The sequence below is a fragment of the Pteropus vampyrus genome, unplaced genomic scaffold (genome assembly GCF_000151845.1).
Source record: "Pteropus vampyrus isolate Shadow unplaced genomic scaffold, Pvam_2.0 Scaffold79, whole genome shotgun sequence".
Taxonomy (NCBI): domain Eukaryota; kingdom Metazoa; phylum Chordata; class Mammalia; order Chiroptera; family Pteropodidae; genus Pteropus; species Pteropus vampyrus.
In genome coordinates, this window is record NW_011888860.1 from 2,054,236 (window position 1) to 2,062,654 (window position 8,419).

An 8,419-nucleotide genomic window follows, 5' to 3' on the forward strand; every position below is an offset into this window, starting at 1 on the left:
CAGTGTGGTCCTATGGAAACAGTGGAATTAATTGGTGATGGCAAAGTATAGTGACCAGCTTAAAACGTGGGGCTGCACTTCAGAGCCTGTCAGAGCTTGATAGCAGATTAGACCTGATTTGCTGTTTCTTATTTATTTGCTCCATTCTGTGGAGCTGTCAAAGGAATAGTGTTCTTCTTTTTAAATAGTGTCTTTCTTCCAAAAACTGCACTCCCAACAGATACACTTTTTACAGAGGAGTAGCCTCACCCACCACTAAAATGTCACAGTTCCTTCAGGGAGAGCTGGAACTGTTCAAAGGGCACAGCAACAGTAGGCAGGGGAATGAATTCAAACTGTGATGCAGAATAGCAGAGAAGGATGGCCACAAGACTCCAGTGGGGGACAGAAGGAGGTTGGAGTATCAGCCTCTTGGGCCAACATAACCACTTTTGTGCAATAGTATGTCATCTCCAGTTTCCTTCTCCCTCACTTTTCTCATTTGAAACTCTTGGGACCATGGTTCTGTTACTTTAGAAATAGATCCTAAATTAAGTTAGGCTTGCTTTTATTATTTTTTAATACTCTGGCTATATCTACTGATACCAGTAACTTCAGAGCAGCCTCCATTGAATCATCTCTAAGTAATGAGATTGTGATGGCAGTTGCTTTGCCACTGGTTGCCTATTAACAGATAAGCATGAATTAAGGACCAACTTTGTGCTCCATTTTTGAAATAGAAAAAAAACCTCAAATTTTCTGGGAAAGCAATTTTCATAAAGCAATTAGGAAAGTAAAAAAACTATAATTAAGTGCTAGTTAATAGGGTCAGAAGACTAGAAGAATGTAAGATTGAAAAGAACTAGTAAGAGCATTATAGGTTAAGGTTAATCGAGAAGGTGTTGTGTAAGATGTGGACTTTGAAACTTGTTCTTAAGTGTGGGATTGAAATGGAAGAGGAAATTAGGTATTGCACATGTTGGGAATATCCCCATATCCCACATGTTGGGCGTGGCAGAAACAAAGCCATGGACAGTGGTAAGTAGGCCACAAGAAGACCCCCAGAGGGGATCATGGGGCTAAGAGGTGAGGAGGGTGACTGGAATGCTGTCCATCCCAAGTAGAGGAACAGGTTTGCCCTGTCCCCTCCTGGTATCCCTGATGTTTCCAAGTGGAAACATAATGCTTTTTTTTTACATTTAAAATATTGGCTTCCGTAAGAAAATCATCTCATAATGCAAACACAGACTCCAGGATTGGAAGAGAATTTGGAAGGTCTTGTAATCTGAGGACTAGTTTATCTTGTTTAGTGACCTATGGAAAGACATTTTATGTCTCCCTCAAAGCTATTCCAGTATGTTCTTGATCTACTGTAAGTTATATTTGTATTTGAATCTCTCCCTGATGGTACCAAAAATGACCTTTTCCTAAAATACCCCATGCACTAAGTCAAAGATCAAACCCCATCTGAGCAAGTTAGACTGCCTGAGCCTCAGTTTATATTTAAACTAAGGACAACAACAGTATATGCATCAGTGGTTATTGTGAGAATTCATGTATTAAGCACTTAACATGATATTAAGGCGACTCATAGACAGAGATGCCCTTAAGTTACTTTTTATATTGTCATACAACCAATGAAGGAAAGTTACAGTATATTTTTCAGAAGCCTGAAAAGGTGATAGGTGTAAAGTTTTTTGGGTTAAGGTATGATTGTCAAAATTACCCTCTTGAACAGATGTGAATTTCATACAAATGGGAGGAATTCCTTGTCGTCTTCCAGCTCAGCTTGTCAGCCATTCCAGTCGTAATTCTCTAAGAAACATACAGAATGAACAGCTTTTTCCAAAAGATGATTGCCCTTGCAGATGTTCACATGATTCTTCCTGCAGCTCTTTTTGCTTCTCTTATTGTTCACTTTTCCCCAATTTGTCTTCCCTCTGCCACCTAGACCCTCAGGACCCACCCATTGACCTCTCCATAACTCCATTCCATGACCATTAATCAGTTCTCTTGCCAACGCATCCCAAATGATGTTGTGTGCTCCCTCCCTGCTAGCTAGCACCTTCCCACCTGGTTTTTGGCAATTCTCCCTTATTGATCAAGGGAAAAACTCAGCTGTTAGGTACCTAAACTACTTCATCTGCTTTTCTCAAACTAAGTGACAAGGCAGGTCTGGTTTTTTGGGGGGGTTTTTGTTTGTTTTTTTTCCCTCCACCTTGATAAAACTCTAGGCCTTTCTGCTGAAAATTTAGTACTTACCTAATGTTTTCTGAGCCAGGAAAACAGACAAGCAGGTCTTTTTTGAAACATTTCATTCTGCGCTGAGAGCAGCATGAAAGAATTTGAGTAGGTGCTGTTTTCCTTATAACTGAAACCAACTGAAAATTCCTTCTAAATGTCAAATGTCAACAGACATTTCTTTAGCAACTGTTTTTCTCCATCTAGAAGTAATTGTAAGAGTATTAGATTTAATTCTCTTTAAAGGTCATTAAAGTTTTTTAGATACAGAAGCATTTATAGACTTCAAGAAAGTATACATGAGGGACAATAAAAAATCAAACTCAGCCCATCTTACCTGGATCAGAATCTCACATTATTGGTTTAAAAAGTTTTAGGCAAAAAGAAAAAATTTAAGGAATGGGGAGGCTGATTCTTTGTGTAGACCCTCTTTTATCCAGTGAAAATAGGTATATACTTGGAGGTATAAAAGTGAAAGGGGAAACACATGCATGGCGCATATGGCACCTGGATCATGGTGCCAAGACCTAAGTAGACTAATTTTCCAGGCTCGTGTCCAGGTAAGTTAGTCAAGACTGGAGCCAGGAAATCACTCAGAGTCATAGAATGGTAAACATAAAATAGTAGAGTCATAGAATGGATATCACATCTTCCCAAGAGATTAAATGACCAGTCTGAGTTCTCAGTTTCTCTGCTTTGGACATGAGACCACCCAATCCCTAGTTATCAGGCCTATTCTTGGTCTACTGCTTTATATTTCCAGATCATTCTCCAATGTCTCTTGCTGGACCAGTCCACCAATAAGAGTTTTGTTAAAATGAGCAGCCAGAGGCCAAGTGAATTCTGTGGCTAGATCATGTCCCTCTCAAGCCAGGAAACTGCCACCTCCTACCCGTGGCCTCAGGGCTAACTCTGGTATCAGAGCCAGTTTGGGTCGCCTTGTCATCAAGGGGAAGCCAACTCCCGGCTTAGGCCTCTGTAACCTTTCTTTGCTGTCATTCGTTCCTGTCCAGGGATCTGTTTTTATTTACTTGTTTTCATTCTTGAGACTGTTATCAGTTGGAGAAGGGAAGGCCCCTCTTCTGTTTACCTGTAACCAAAGGAAAGTATGGGTCCGAAAGTGAATTTTCCAGCAAGGCAAATCTCTGTGTCTATCAGGACTGGTTAAAACTGCCAATTTTGAACTCGGTGCTTTTTAAATAAAGATGAGAGTTCAAAAGTAACAAGCCTTCGGGATTAAGGATCCAGACACAAGTTCATTAAAGTGGTTTTGGGCATTTCCTTTGATTACCTATAGTTTATATTTATTTATAGTTTGTTATTATTTATATAGTTTATAGATACTAGAGAATACAGAAAATTATAAAGCAAATATAAGCTACCTATTACTCCAGCCAATCAGAAGTTTAATACTAAGATTTTTTTTCACAACCTCCTGGGGAAACCCACCCTAGGAAGAGAGGTGCTGCCTTGTTTGTGGTTTAAAGGGGAACAGAGGGCCTCAGTTATGCGCAAGCATGCGCTCTGGAGCTGTCGGCTGACAACCCCCCAAACCCTCCCCCCCCATGTGCCTGGGCAGGCACAGCAGGGGCTCAAAGGCAGCGCAAATACTATTTTTTAAAAATATGCATCCTCCTCTTTTTCTCAGTGCATATAAAATTTTTTTTAAATGGGCCCATGTCATTCAAATTAAAGCTTGCTTTTTCTCTTTATCTTGACTATTTTGCTAGTAATCAGCTGATTTTGATGACTAGTATACATTTAAACTATGCCTGAGAGTATGAAGTCCATAAATAACGCAAATAACATTTTCTTATCTGCTCTATGCCAGAAACTGTGCTGGGCCACTGCGCCCCCCACCCCACCCCCCTCCTGTCCCCGCCTCCGGCCGGAACCTGGACTGGACTGAAAGCCCTGAGACGGGGTGATGGCTCGGAGCAGGCTGGTCTTGAGCCTCCCTGGAAAGTGGAAACTTAGCTAAATTGCCTCCTGTCATGAGGGATTCTGGAGAGGTCTCATCAGAGAGTACAGAATAAGTGAATGAGAGATAGAATGGAAAGAATGAAGTAGAATGGATGAGAATGAATGAAATGGAAAAGGTTTGAATCATTTCAACGATAAAGTTAGGATTCTCAGGTTCTAGACGGCTTTTCACATATCAAAACCGTTAAATCCCTGGCAACAGCTTGGTGCTGGGTGTGACTCCCAGCCTAGATAATGGAGCACTGAGGTGCCAGCACAGGGCAGAGTTCCCACCTCCCCTACCTGCTAACAGTGTGACCCTGGTTTAAGTCACTTAGCCTCCTGGCCTCAGTTTCCTCACCTGTATAAAGGGAATCATACTGATACATATTTTTATAAGCTAGCTCCAAGGATTAAGTGAGATAACCCATGTTAAGTACCCCAGCGGCACTGGCAGTAAATATTGATTGTGGCTAATGGAGTAACCTCAGTATGTAACCTTTAAAGCATCATTTAGAGGGAAGATAAATTGCGTCATCTGGGAGCTCGGTATATGTAAGCCATATAAACATGCATTTGGAAATGTGAGAATTCTTGAAAATGAAAATTCTCTATTAGTCATGTGTAAGTAAATATTACTGTGGTGTGCTAGTAGAATAATTCTTAGTGAAGTAGTGCTTGAGGATTTTGTCTCCTTTGCATTATAAGTTATTTCTAAAAACTTAATGAATTGTCTTATTTCTTTGATTCAAAGTGGCACACTTTCCACGTTTGAACATCTCTAAATCAGGATATATCTTACAGTCAGTAGTGTGTCATATTTAACAGTGTGTTTTCTTTTTTAGTAGTACTTAAAATAATACAACTTGAAATTGATGGCATCTGAGATTTAGTAAAATCTGTCCATTTCTTTGTTCACTTTGGGGCTGGGGAGGCTTTGGCCTGTTTTCGTAGTAATTTTATTTCTAGTAATTGGAAACACTAGTGTTCTCAAGAGCATTGTTCATCAATATTTAACTGCAAATTTGTTTCCCAATATAAATGTTTTATAACCTAATACATTTGGGGAAAACCCTAAAAATCAGTATCTCTGACAATGTTTTATATATTAACATTATAAAACAAAAAATACTGTCATATATTAATATTTCTATGTGTGTGGGGGTAGTACTTTATAAAACCCAGCTTATTCTTTTGTAATACTAGACTGGTTGGTTGATCTTCAAGTGCTACTATCATATCAGTCCTTAATATAACAATATAAACACACACACAACATAAATACAATAAAAGAGACTTCAGTTTATTTAAATATTTCCACTCATTAAATTTCTTAAAAGAATTCAATTCAGGCTTGTTGATATATTAAAAAGTTTTAAAAATTCATTAAATAATATAAATGTGATGCTTCTTTCCTGCCTAGGGTTTTAAAAGTGCATTTTAAGTTAACATTATGTTCTCCCAGAATTTATACATGGTTATCCATCATTAGAAAATTCTCATCTAGTCTACAGCCATGCTACCCTGAACAAGCCTGATCCTGTCTAATCTTGGAAGCTAAGCAGGATCGAGCCTGGTTAGTACTTGGATGGGAGACCACCTAGGAAAACCAGGTGCTGTAGGCGTAAAAAATTAAAAAAATAAAAAGAGATTATAAGCCGACAAGGTCCTTGCAATCTGTGAAGTCAACCTTTATCAGATGCATAGTTTGCAAATATTTTTTCCTATTCTGTAGATTGTGTTTTATTTTGCTAATTATCTACTTTGCTGTGCAGAAACTTTTTAGTTTGATATAGTCCCATTTGTTTATTTTTGCTTTTTTTTGTTGTCTTTGTTTTTGGTGTCAAATCCAAAAATCATTGCCAAGACCAATACTAAGGAGTGTACCCTTGTATTCTTTTAGGAGTTTTATGGTTTCAGGTCTTACATTTAAGTCTTTACTTCATTTAGACATTGACTTTTGTGTGTGGTGTAACATAAGAGTCCAATTTTATTCTCTTGCAAGTAGATATCCAGCTTTCCCACCACCATTTATTGAAGAGACTGTCCCTTATCATTTTGTATTCCTTGGTGCCTTTGTTGAAAATAGATAGCTGTAAAAGTATGGGTTGTTCTAGGCTCTCTATTCTGTTCCATTGATCTATGTGTCTTTTTATGTTAGTACCATACTGCTTTGGTTACTACACCTTGGTAATATAGTTTGAAATCCAGAAGTATGATGCTTCCAGCTTTGTTCTTCTTGCACTGAATCTTTGGATTTCTCTGGGTAGTTTGGACATTTTAACAAAATTAATTCTTCCAATCCATGAACACAAGATGTATTTCCATTTATTTGTATCTTCTTCAATTTCTTTCATCACCATTTTGTAGTTTTCAGTGTACAGATCTTTCACCTCCCTGGTTAAACTTATTCCTAAGTATTTATTATTTTCAATTTTATTATTTTTGATTTACTATTGTAAATGAGATTGTTTTCTTAATTTCTTTTTCAGATAGTTGTATATTGATGTTATATCCTACAACTTTAAAGAATTCATTTATTAATTTCAATAGTATTTTTGGTGGAGTTTTTTACAGTATTCTACATGTAAGATCATGTCATCTGTAAACAGAAACTTCTTCCTTTCCAATTTGGATACCTTTTATTTCTTTTTCTTGCCTAATTGCTCTGGCTAAGACTTACAGTACTATGTTGAATAGAAATGATGAGAGTGGGCACCCTTGTCTTGTTCTTGATCTTAGAAGAAACATTACCAACTTTTCATCAATAAGTATGATGTTAGTTGTGAGCTTGTCAAATATGGCCTTTATTATTTTAAGGTATATTCTATACCAAGTTCATTGAGAGTTTTTACATGAAACGATATTAAGGTTTGTCAAATGCCTTTTCTGCATCTATTGAGATGATCATATAATTTTTATCCTTCATCCTATCAATGTGGTATATCACATTTATTGATTTGCATTTGTTGAACCATTCTTTTATCTTGCATAAGATTATTTTTTAAAAGAATTCAGTGACCATTTCCACCAATGCATTGCTATAAAGGGCTTTCATTTGGGTTACTTTAAAGGCCAGTTTTTTTTATGGGTAAAATGTATATACTTATGAGAGATCAATAAATTCATAGCTTTTTGAAAACCTATAGGGATATTTTATAAAGTATTTAATAATGACTTTCCTGAAACCAATTTTAGTCTTTGTCTTAAAACCTTTTAAAATAATATTTCATACACACTTTAAAATTCAACTTTAACCCTTTACAATAAGACACCATTGCTAACAAACACAATAGTCATTAACTTGTTCTCGTTGGTTTTTGAAGTATATATAGTCTAGCGAGTATTTAATTCAACCTATCATTTATTTTTATAAAGCAAATGCTATAATAACAGTGGGAAAATTTTGGAATTCACTCTCAAGTCAAGTGGCTCCCAACTAATGTAAAATGACATTGATTTTGTTTTTTGATTACAGAAGCAATACATAGCCATTGTAGAACATTTTGGAATACAGAAAATATGTTTAAAAATAAGAAAACGGACATCCAAAATTTAAGCACATTAAAAATAATCACTATTAACATTGTAATGTATTTTCTTACTGTTTTTTATATGCATTTTTGTATATGTATTAACAGGAATATTTGTGAATTTGTGTAGTATATGTAGGCATTATATTATATGTAGGCATTATATTATATATACAGTATACATTTTTTTAACTTAAGATATTAGATAATAAATATTTTTACATTATTAACTATTGTTCAACACCCTTTTTATTACTGCATAATATTTCCTTTTATGGACACACTGCAGTCCTTGGGAATAATTGTTACTTTGAGGGCAATTCCTTAATTGTAGGACATTTAGATTGCTCCAAATTCTTTTAATATTATAAATTCTGTCAAGCATAAAACCGATACAATTGAGGTACTACTGAGGGAGAGAAACAAACATTAAAGTGATAAACTGAAGTACTACTGAGAGAGATGAACATCATGGTGATGTGCCAAGGAGATTAGAGAGCAAGATTCAAATCAGAGAGACCCCTTAGTTGAAGAACAAGGGAATAAAGGTGAAACTTGGCCCTAGCTGTAGAAAGAAAAGGGAAGATAGACATGAAAACTATTGTGTTAGAACATTGGCAGGACCTGGAAATAGATGGATACTTATGAGGTATGAGTCAAGAAATACTTCAGAGTTAATTTATGTGATGGGGAAAACTAATGCC

The 8,419-nt window shown here is 36.4% G+C and overlaps 1 protein-coding gene, 1 non-coding gene and 1 pseudogene across 18 annotated transcripts in view; 2 read left to right on the plus strand and 1 right to left on the minus strand.

Moving 5' to 3' along the window:
• The window catches only part of LIMCH1 (LIM and calponin homology domains 1), a 92,250-nt gene that overhangs the window by 46,738 nt on the left and 37,093 nt on the right, over window positions 1-8,419 (plus strand). The window lies entirely within an intron of this gene.
• On the minus strand, window positions 3,686-3,825 carry LOC111741525. The gene has a single exon (XR_002781017.1). It is a non-coding gene; the product is annotated as a small nucleolar RNA SNORA76 (small nucleolar RNA).
• LOC111741566 lies at window positions 5,689-5,807 on the plus strand (annotated as a pseudogene).